The following is a 10867-nucleotide window of genomic DNA, read 5'->3' on the forward strand; positions in this document are numbered from 1 at the left end:
CAAAGTGAATTTTCCCACTGAAATGCTATTAATTTGTTCCAGTACCCCGAAAACCACCCCAAATTTTTGTGATTTTTAAATAAGAAATGTACTTTATAAATAACAAATGATGTATAAAATGATAGGCAGTTCTTGGCTCCATCCAGCTACTGTGACAAGGAAGCACAATTCAGGCAACAAAATGTGTTGGCCAGTGTACAGCAAGGCAAAACAGCATCATTTTCTTCATATTGTAATTTCAACCTCTTTCCTCCCTCCCTTGCTCTCTTTCCCCATCTCTCCTTTTGAAGCAAAACATACAGTACCAGGAATAAAAAACACACACACAAACTATCCCAAACTTTCTCAGTGGGCAGCAATTTCCCAAAGCAGAGAAGAGCATGCAGGCAAAGACATGCAGGCTGAGGCACTGAGCCACGCTGCTGGAAGCCCTGTACTTGCTGTTCAGGCTGAGGCTCTGCTGCAGGACGGACTGCAGTCTCTGGAGTGGAATCTCTGGATTTGACTCCTTCCATTCAGGGAAAGTAATCACATGGAGTTGGAGTTTCTGCCTTGCAGGAAGAACCAGAGCTGCTCCTGCTACTAATCCAGTCCAGGTTTTGTTTCTCTCCGACTTGCTATTAGAACTGGTTTAGGGGCAAAGAGACCTCTTTTGCACTGTTCATAGGTCAAAGCAGCATTCGGATGTCAAAATGTCACTCTAGGCCAAATGAGAATTTTAAAGCTAAAACATACTTATGTTAGGACATTCTTATGTAAAGATTCTACTGTAGTTAGAAACAGACCTACTGGAAACATCACCATTAATTTTACTGGAACAGGGCAAGAGTGGAATTTTATTGGAACAGGGCAAGAGTGGCAAAAATGGAATTTTTCCTATTGTATCACAAAAAAGAACCCCCTTTTATTTATTTTGTCATAAATTAGTTTGAATCTCCCTTCAAACCTAGAGGAGGGTGGAGGGGGGGGGGGATAAATGGGTCACTTCTGTTACCCTTGTCTCTCTTTCCCCAGTGAGCTTGGAATTAATAATATGGGAAGACTAGTTTCCTTAGTATTTGATTGGCTTAGGATCTCCCTTATGTGTGAATTAGATCTAAAACTGTCCTATGGTATGCATAGTCTTTCCCATTCTGTTCAACTGTGGAGCCAGCAAGGTATTCTAAGCAGTATAAATTGATAGCTTTAGGAGTGTGTGATCTATCCATAAAAACTGCTCACAGATAATCAAACATTGTTTTCCTCCACAGATGCATAAAATGAATCTTCCCTATGAAAGTTTTCCTATTCAATTTAGATATCTGTGTAAGGACTTCAATTGCCTAAATGTAATTTCTAGTCCCAGCTAGACTAAATCCATAGAATCATTTGCTGAGTGGTAAATCTGTGTGGGGCAGCGAACTGAATGTTGGACCTTAGACTGTCTCAGTCTAAGAGGATAATAATGGCAAATCGAACATATAGGTTAGCCATACAATTTCATCATGTAGATTCGAGTCCATGAAAACTTATGCCCTTTTCAATGGCAGGGCTTCTATATTTCTCTATGTTTTTCTTCCAAATTTTAAAAATTCAGTATTGTGAGTGAGTTCTAGTTTAATCTTATAATACAGATTAATCTCTGTTTAAGCAGTATTATAAAACACCTTAGGATAAAGGCAGGATAAATGGAAACATATATAGTAATTACCAGTAATAGATTATTTCTTATATATGCCTAATAATGAGAGCCAGTGTGGTACAGTAGTTTGGGCACTGAATTATGACTCTGGAGACAGGGGTTCAGTTTCCTGAGAGACCATGGAGCCCACTGGGTGGTCTTTGGTCAGTCGCACACTCCCAGCCCCAGAAAACCTCATGATGAGATTGCTTTAAGGTTGCCATAAGTTGAAGACGACTTGAAAGCACACAATATCAGCAATGCTTGACAACTGGAGAATACTGTCAGCAAAGTAGAGATGAACTAGATCTATTTAAATTCAGCAGGGCCGCACCCTGCACAAACCAATGAATTTGCTTAGATGGCATTTCTACCTGTTCCATGCTCTATGGATAGTGTATATTAGAATAACGTTGAGAAATATTACTCTACTCAGCAGGAATTTGAGTCACTTGACTTTTTGAATTGAGGCACTGAAAGCCAGAGATTACAAGGACAAAAGGAAAATGTTTCTATCTGCCTCAGCGATACAATGGAATGGCGGTTGGGGGTATAGCTGGATGCAGACTAATGAATCTGAACAGTCTGAAAACAGACAATAACTTTTTCAGAGCGTTGGAGGGGCTGGGAAATGGGCATTGTAAACTAATCAGCCCTGGGAAGGATTTTTCACAAGTATTTGTTGTGCCTCAGGATCAGACTCATTGAATGCTCAGTTTCATGGGTTTTATTTGTAGTTTCATGCTACTTTCAGTGCAGACCAGATAAACTAGTGATCCTATCACACCACTATTCACATTCATTAAAACTTTTGTCATCCACCAACTTCCATTGTAATAATAATAATAATAATAATAATAATAATAATAATAATAATAATAATAATTTGAAAAAGATTTATCGGGCTAAATTGCTTTTGAAAATGGCATCTTCCTAGTCTTTTTCTGGTATCCTTTTCCATCATTCATCTGATCTTACAGAGTTGCTCAACATTACATTTTTAACACAGCACTAGACGTATTCACAACGTGTTACAGAACAAAGAGTGCACCTACACCAGTGAGATTGCAACCTAATTATAGCAGAATGGTGCAACAATTGAGATTAAGAAGATTCAGGCTGCTGCATAAGCCAGGTATGAAACTCTGAATCCAAAGTAGGGATGGCCCTACAATTAGGTGAAATGAGGTACTACCTTCAGGTAGCAATAGCACTGTGGCACTGTCTCCTGGGTTCATTTCCTTTCTATACCTACTTAGCCTAGTTTCAATAGCCAGTGAGCAATTTACGTCTCTTTACTACAGATCATGTCGCTTTACTTCTGCAACCTGTTGCTGATTCCTCAAATAGCATGGGCACTCTGGTAGCACTGGCAAGCTTAGCATTTATACTGGCAACCCCTTTAATTAAATCCCTGTCATCTTCCACAGTTCATTGTCTAGCTGGCCAGTCAAAGAAGGATGGGGAAAGGGTTTGTCCATCTGGCCAGCTAAGCAGTCAAACAGCAGAGCCACAAGTATATAAATGTGATTTTCAATGCATTCACACACCACTGTTCCTGTTTAAGGGTACCCTGCTATAGATTTGTGGAGAGGGGCATAGTTTGCAGCTTTGCCTCAGGCAGCAAAATATCTTGAGTCAGATTTAGTCTGAAGTAGGCCACAGACAGGATAGTGAAGTAAGACAGAAAGCAGAGGAGGAACAGTCCATTCATAGCATTCCCTCACCTGCCCATTGTATGTTCCTATACTTAAGTAAACACAGGAAATGAACACAACAGTTCAATGATGGGGCGAGAAAGTAGACATTAATTATGTAGTTTCTTAGAGCAGGTTTACACAAGATGCACCTGAGCTATTTGCGCCATCCCAAGGTATGCATTTGAATTGATATCATAACTTATGAATTGGGTGATCACAGATAAGGCCAGTAGCACTTCCTGTGATTGTGGTAGCACTATGCCCCAAAATGTGGCCTGAAAAATCATTACCAATGGTGTCCATCAGTTTTTGATTTATGTGTTATGTGAAACACACTGAGTGTGCCCTAGATTAGGGTTGGGAACAATGACCTCCTAGGTGCTGTTAGATTATAATGCCCAATGGCTTTAGCCAGCACTGCCATTGGTGCGGACTATCAGGTGTCCAACACCATCTGGAAGATTATCTGATTCCCACTCAGGCAAAGATAGCAAAACACCCTCAGCTTTTCTGCTGAAATAACTTCCACAGGTGCCACCTAAAAGTACTACTTCTTCTCACTGTCTTTACCAATAAGACCAGAATGCTCTATTATTTGAAAAGTGAAAGTAATACACTTAGCCTGCCCCTTCCCACTTTGGACCCTTTTGTCAGATAATCTTTTATATCTGGTACAGCATTGCATAAAGCTCTCTATAAAATCATTTCTCCATATTCTACTTGGAATTAATCCAAAGGAGGATTCACCACTGCAGAGGCAATTATGGCCTAACAATTATGGCAATTGTGTAAATATTTACACAATATTTTTGCAACTGTGTGGCACTGTGATAACACATTTGTAAAAGCATCTGTAATAACTGGCCATTCTCAATAGTATTACTCATTGCTAATTTTTATTTCGTCACATTGCTTTGACGATATACATCCTACATTAACAACCTTGAGATCTATGTTTTTCACACTTTGAATGCTAGACTGTAATTGGTCTTCCTATGATTAAAACAAACTCTTGTAACTACATCAAGCACACTGAAACCTGTTGCCTATTATTTTAATTAAGTGCTTTATCCCCTCCATTGTTTATGTTCTGAACTGTAACAAAGCCTGACACTGAAATTTGTTTTGATTTCAACACATTGGTTGTATTTGCATATCATGATACACACATGATGTATGTCATGATAAACATTAGTCTGGTCTTTCCCCAAGGGTTGTCCAAGACATTTTGTTGTAGGATTGTAAAGCCAAAGATCTCCCCCCACACAGACATACCCGCTCTGTGCTCAAAATCTAACAGGAGGTATTTCACCAATGGTAATGGAGCAGTATCCGTCTTCCCCCTGAGAGGCCTGGGCTAGTTAGGGGATGCAGAGCAGACAGCATGAAACACACAGCATCCAAAGCTCCCTGACTGGTAGGACCAGGTTTGTTCTGAATTACATACCGCATTAGTATGGTGTTAGCCTCCTGCCCCCACAACAGCTTTCTGTCTAAGCTGAAGGACAAGATGGTACAGATTCTGACTGGATTGACAGCTGAATTTCACTTCATCACTGATAATAGGGCAGCAGGTTAGGGGACTCAAGACAGGACACATATTTACACGCACCCCTGTTCTTCAACAGAAAGGAGTAGATGGAAAGGCTCAGGAGAAATGGGAGATAAACCTGTAGAACGAATGTGGTTTGATCCCTCTTGAACTGTCATGGCTCAATACCATGGAATCCTAGGATTTGTAGTTTGGTGGAGCAACAGTGCTCTTTGGCAGAGAAGGCTAAAGGCCTTGTGAAACTATAAATACAACAATTCCATAGCATTGAATCATGGCAGTTTAAACTGAGTTAAACTGCATTCATTCTACAGTGTAGATAGGCCCCTTGTTCCTTCTATCTCTCACAAATGCTCCCCAGGCTCTCCTGCTTAATTTTAGGGCTGGTCCTGTGCTCTTCTCTCTCTCTTCCATCTCCCTTTCCCTTTTCAGTACAACTGTGAGGAGAAATTTGGATGCTTTAATTTCTGGTTTCATTAACCACAACTGTTATTGCATTCCACACTCAAACTGTGGTTGAAGATTACTACGATTTGTGGGAAAGGCCAATTTCATAAATTATGCATTGGAGTGGACTAGTGTTAAACAAGCCATACCTGAGATTAACCACAGTTTGTCAGAATGAGACAACATGACAAGCTTCAATTAAAAAACAACTGAGAGCATGGTTCATAATGACAATAAAATGAATCTCTTTGCTCTTCTTTCTGTAGTTTTATTCTGTTCCTTTCCAAGATGGACATGTAACACAATCTGTCTTAATGAAGGCATATGACATCATTTATTTCCAACAAGAACTGTTTTCAATAATGAATTGTTTTTTTTAAAAAAAAAACACTGTATGTCTTGCTCTCATAAAGGTTCTTTTTAATGTATTATGCACAGGAGAAAACGGAAGCATTTGCTTATTCTAATTTATTATTTAGTTATGTTAACATCAGAGGAAGGGGGAAATTGCTCATTTATATTATAGCAATAAATCAATGGATCCTAATATTAAATGAATTGAGTAACTGAGAACTATTTCTATTTTATCATGTCCTCTTTCTATCAATATGTTACAAAACTGTATATACTATTTTGTTCCATGATCCTAGCACAGCGGTTTTCAACCTGTGGGTCCCCAGGTGTTTTGGCCTACAACTCCCAGAAATCCCAGTCAGTTTACCAGCTGTTAGCTGTCCTAGCATCTACTTCCTGGTCTCCACCAGTTGCAAGTTGTCAAAATGCTATGATTTACAATGCAATTCTACTGGAACCAACTCAGAGGTCTAACACAGAAAGTGCCTGGGCTTATTTGAAACTCTGAGTGCTTAGGATTCCTGTCTAATGCTATAATGAAAAACACCTTACTTTTAATAAGCGCTACTGTTTCAAGTATGATTGCTTTTGAATTAACATGCACAGGACTGAGTGGCGAGTTTGGGATGAGTTGTTAGTCTGTGCACAAACTATAATAAGACCTACTGTGTACACCAGGCATGGGCAAACCTCAGCCCTCCAGGTGCTTTGGACTTCAACTCCCATAACTGCTAACAGCCTCGGGCCCTTTCCTTTTTCCCCTCAGCCACTTAAGCAGAAAGGAAAGGGTCTGAAGTTGTTAGGAATTGTGGGAGTTGAAGTCTAAAACACCTGGAAGGCAGAAGCTTGCTCACGCCTGGTGTACATCCTACTGTGTTGCACATGAGGGCATGTTGCACAAAGAGTTAATCTTAATCAAATGTAAATAACATTTGAACGATTACACAAATGAAATAAGTGTCACAATAATTTTGACCCCAATGTTGCAAACAGATCCATTGGGATTAGTGTACCAGCCTCACAATGAAAGACCTACTATTTTAGCTTTAAATCCAACTTTGACCAAATTATTTGTAGATCATGAGGTTAAGGTTCCTTGCCTCAGCAGGAGAAAGAAACATTTGACAGCAATACAATTTTTCCTCCCTTCTCTGGGGTCATTAAGAAAAAAGTGATTATGGTTTCTTCTTGAAACCAGAAGGTTTTCTAAAGTAATATACAACAAATATATTGTGTAACTGAAGGCTTTCATGGCCAGAATCACTGGGTTGCTGTGAGTTTTCTAGGCTGTATGGCCATGTTCCAGAAGCATTCTCTCCTGACATTTCACCCACATCTATGGCAGGCATATTCAGAGGTTGTGAGGTCTGTTGGAAACTAAGCAAGTGGGGTTTATATATCTGTGGAGGGTCCAGGGTGTGAGAAAGATCTCTTGTCTGTTTGAAGCTGGTGTAAATTTTGCGATTGGCCACCTTGATTAGCACTGAATAGCCTTGCAGCTTCAACGCCTGGCTGACTTTGTTGGGAGGTGTTTGCTGGCCCTGATTGTTTCATGTCTGGAATTCCCCTGTTTTATGAGTGTTGCTCTTTATTTACTGTTCTGATTTTGGAGTTTTTTAATACTGGTAGCCAGATTTTGTTCATTTTCATGGTTTCCTCCTTTCTATTGAAATTGTCCATATGCTATATAAACCCCACTTGCCAAGTTTCCAACAGACCTGACAATTTCTGAGGATACCTGTCATAGATGTGCATGAAACGTCAGGAGAGAATGCTTCTGGAACATGGCCATACAGCCTGGAAAACTCACAGCAACCCAACAAATATATTCTCAGTGTTCCTGACTCCATGGAATGATGCTTCAGGATAAGCAGGCAACGGGAAGTTAGAAACTTCCAGACAACTTTGATGCAGTCCTATCTGGGTTGGCAAAGGGGGTGTGGTACCACTCACTCCCCATCTCCACCATCTTCCACAGAGGATTCCTGTCTCTGAAGCCTCCCTCCACACTGCACAAATTTCTCACTTTGTAATACAATTTCAAACAGGCATGGGCTAACTTGGGCCCTCCCTCCAGGTGTTTTGGACTTCAACTCCCACCATTCCTGACAGCCTCAGGCCCCTTCCTTTCCCCCCTCAGCCGCTTAAGCTTAAGGAGGGAAAGGAGAGGGCCTGAGGCTGTGAGGAATGGTGGGAGTTGAAGTCCAAAAACCCTGGAGGGAGGGCCCAAGTTGGCCTATGCCTGATTTAAAAATATTCTGATCAAATAACCATCTTTGAAATAAAATTTATCAGCTGTCACTTGAAACAGCTCAAATCATTGCATTTGAAACAAGCTCTGGAGACTGGCAAGAGCAGGGAGGGAAATGCCTGATGTCAGCTGGGCTGGGGAACATGGAGAGGAACTGCGTTTCAGAACAATAGATCACATACGGGTGGATGGAGGGATGGAGAGATGGATGGATGGACGAGGAAAAAGAACCCTCTTCTAAACATGAAGGTGGAAAGATTTCTCAGACGCCTGGGAACAAGTGAAAGGCGAATGTTCCCAGCAGCAAAATACAGCAGAAAGGGTATCTGATGCCACCAGAGACATGGCAGAGAATATACGACTCCACTCGGTGTCACAGCCCTTGAAGGTCCTTTGCGCGGTGTTCACGGAGCGAAGAGGCGAAACGGGGACGAGGGGGGCGGCCTCCTTTCCTCTCCCCTCCAGATCCGGCCTGCCCTGTGCCACCCTCGCCCTCCTGCCTGCCTGCCTATCTTCCCCGCCTGGCATCAAAATGGCTGGATGCAGAACCACAGGCGAGGCTTAGCCTCCATCTCCCCTCTCGCCCAGCACTCCTCCTTCCCTCCCGCGGCCGCCCGGCAGACACACACCTCTCTCCTTTCCTTCCCTCCCTTCCTGTCCCCTGCATCCCGCACATCCTCGCCCCCCGATTTCGAAGGAGGCCGGGAAGAATGTGGGCAGCGCGGAGGGAGGCTTCAGAGACACAGCCCCTTCCTTCCCCCCACAAGACAGACAAGGAAACCCATCAAGACGCTGCTTAGGTTCCTGTTTACGGGGCCCAAAGGGAAGAAGGGCTCGAGGCGGCTTTCAGAAGGGAGCGCCCGTGCGCCGTCCTTCCCGGTGGGCCCACTTCGCTTCCCGGAGGATGCGTAGGGGAGCTGGAAGAAGCCGTGGGGAGCCGGCACCGATTCCCCGCCCTTCCCTTTGCGATGCGGGGCAGGAGGAGGCCAGGCTGCGGCCTTGAGAGCGCCGTCGTCCCCACCGCCCTTCAGTCTGCCCTTCCTTCCCTTGCCCTCGCCTCCGCATCTTCTTCGGGCCCGGTTACCTGCTCAGGTGGCTGAGGTCTGTGATGGTCTGTGAGGGTGTGTGATGGCGGGCGCAGCCCAGTCGCTCCGTCCTGCGTGCTCCTTGCGTGTGCCTGATGCGCACTCAGCCCGGCGCCTCCGCCAGCGCCTCCTCCTCCTCCTCCGTCTGCTCTTGCTGCTGCCGCTGCGTGGATGCGGTCCTCTCCTGACTGACTGCCTGCCTGCTTACTGCCTCCCTCAGGCTCCGGCGCCTATTTAACCAGCCGCCACCTCCGGAGGCCACGCCACATGGGCTGACAGCTTTGCTCCTCGCCGCAGTCCAATGAGAGCCGCGGACGGGACTCCGGCGCAGACCCCCCTCCCCCCCCGCCCCGCCGTGTTCTCTGTTATGGGGCGCCGGGGCCTCCCCCCGTGGAAGGGAAGGGGCGGGGCGGGGCGGGGAGCCACGCGGGGAACCATGCCCCCGGCGCCTGGGCAGCGGGACTCACTCGCCCGGGGCATGGCTCGAGAGAGGGGGGGGGGGGGCGGGCGGATGGACTCATTTGCTCGAGTTGGGCCTGACTGGATGGGGGAGGGAATGGTCTGCTTGGGAAGAAGGCGCTTTCAAAGCGGACACGTTTTTTACTTTGGGCACAGGCTGCTTTCATGGGCCCCTCGCTTCCCGAGAGAGGCTTGCATGGATGTGCTTGCCACGCGTGTGACCCGGTATGCAGAGGAGCGGGGCCCCGTGGAGGCCCTTCCCTTCCCGCCTGCTGCTGCGCCCGGCGAGGGAGGCTTAAGGGGTTTTGCGCTCTCTGCGGCTCTCCCCGCGCCGCCTCGTTACTCTCTGCCCGAGTTCCTTCCTGGGAAGCCGGCGAGGGATACAAAGCGAGGCGCCCTTTCCTCCTCCTCCGCCCGCTCCCTCCTTTCCTTTCCTTTCCTTTCCTGCCTTGCGTCTCATTGAGCGCGAGGGCCAATCAGCGGCGCGGAGGGCGAAGGGGTGCGCGCGCCGGGGCCAATCTGCGGGGCTGTGCGGGGCGTTGCTAGGCGATAGGGTGATGTGGTGACTGCAGGAGGGGGACGGCTCTGTTTAGGAAATGAAGCGCCTGGTGATGCAAGCAGCGCCTCTGAATTGCGGCTTATTTCAGGTCATTCACCTCAGAAGAGCGCCGGCTGCCCGGGTTACTACAGTTCAATCCCCGCGCGCGGCAGGCTCCGGCGCCGCCGCTCCATGGGCTCAGGCCACGGCGTTGGCTCTCCCTCCGCAAAGAGCCAGGCCGCGGAGACCTAACCTATCTGGCAGGGCCAAGCGCCCCCCGGGTCTCCCCGGCTCTCTCCGCGGCCTGTGGGCCTCCGCTTGGGGTGTGCGCCGCCTCCTGACATTGGCAGAGCAGAGAACAGCCCAGGCTCTTCCCAGTTAGAACTGACAACTTGTAGGATCTTGTTCCCTTCGCTTCGGCTGGCACTAGAATCTTCTTCTGGGCTCCCCAGTGCCGACTTCCTTCATCTTGTGCAAGAACATTTGTGAGCTCTGCACTTATTCATAGCCTCCCACTTACTTGCCCAAATGCAACACTCCCTGTTCTAGGACAAAGAGGCCGCCTGTTTCTCCCAAAGTCTCCCCAACCTCTGAGGATGCCTACCATAGATGCAGGCAAAACGTCAGGAGAGAATGCTTCTGCCTCCTCACACCAGAGTATGAATCCACTTTAAATCCAGTTTCTGCCTCCTGCAGAATTCTGGAGTTTGTAGTTTGGTGAGTTCCTGGGCCCCTCTGGCTGAACTGTTTTAAGGCCCCTCTCTAAAGTGGATTTAAACTGGATCCAAGTTCTAGTGAGATGAGGTCCCTTCTGGTACATG

At 46.0% G+C, this 10867-nt stretch overlaps 1 protein-coding gene across 1 annotated transcript in view; it reads right to left on the minus strand.

The window, feature by feature from the left end:
• The window catches only part of fasn (fatty acid synthase), a 64650-nt gene extending 55360 nt beyond the window's left edge, over window positions 1–9290 (minus strand). Inside the window, exon 1 of the mRNA XM_003217289.4 lies at window positions 9049–9290. The gene's annotated coding sequence lies outside the window, so the exon portion shown is untranslated. The remainder of the gene's footprint in view (window positions 1–9048) is intronic.
• Window positions 9291–10867: the final 1577 nt, after the last annotated feature.

This window comes from Anolis carolinensis, chromosome 2, assembly GCF_035594765.1.
Source record: "Anolis carolinensis isolate JA03-04 chromosome 2, rAnoCar3.1.pri, whole genome shotgun sequence".
Classification (NCBI taxonomy): domain Eukaryota; kingdom Metazoa; phylum Chordata; class Lepidosauria; order Squamata; family Dactyloidae; genus Anolis; species Anolis carolinensis.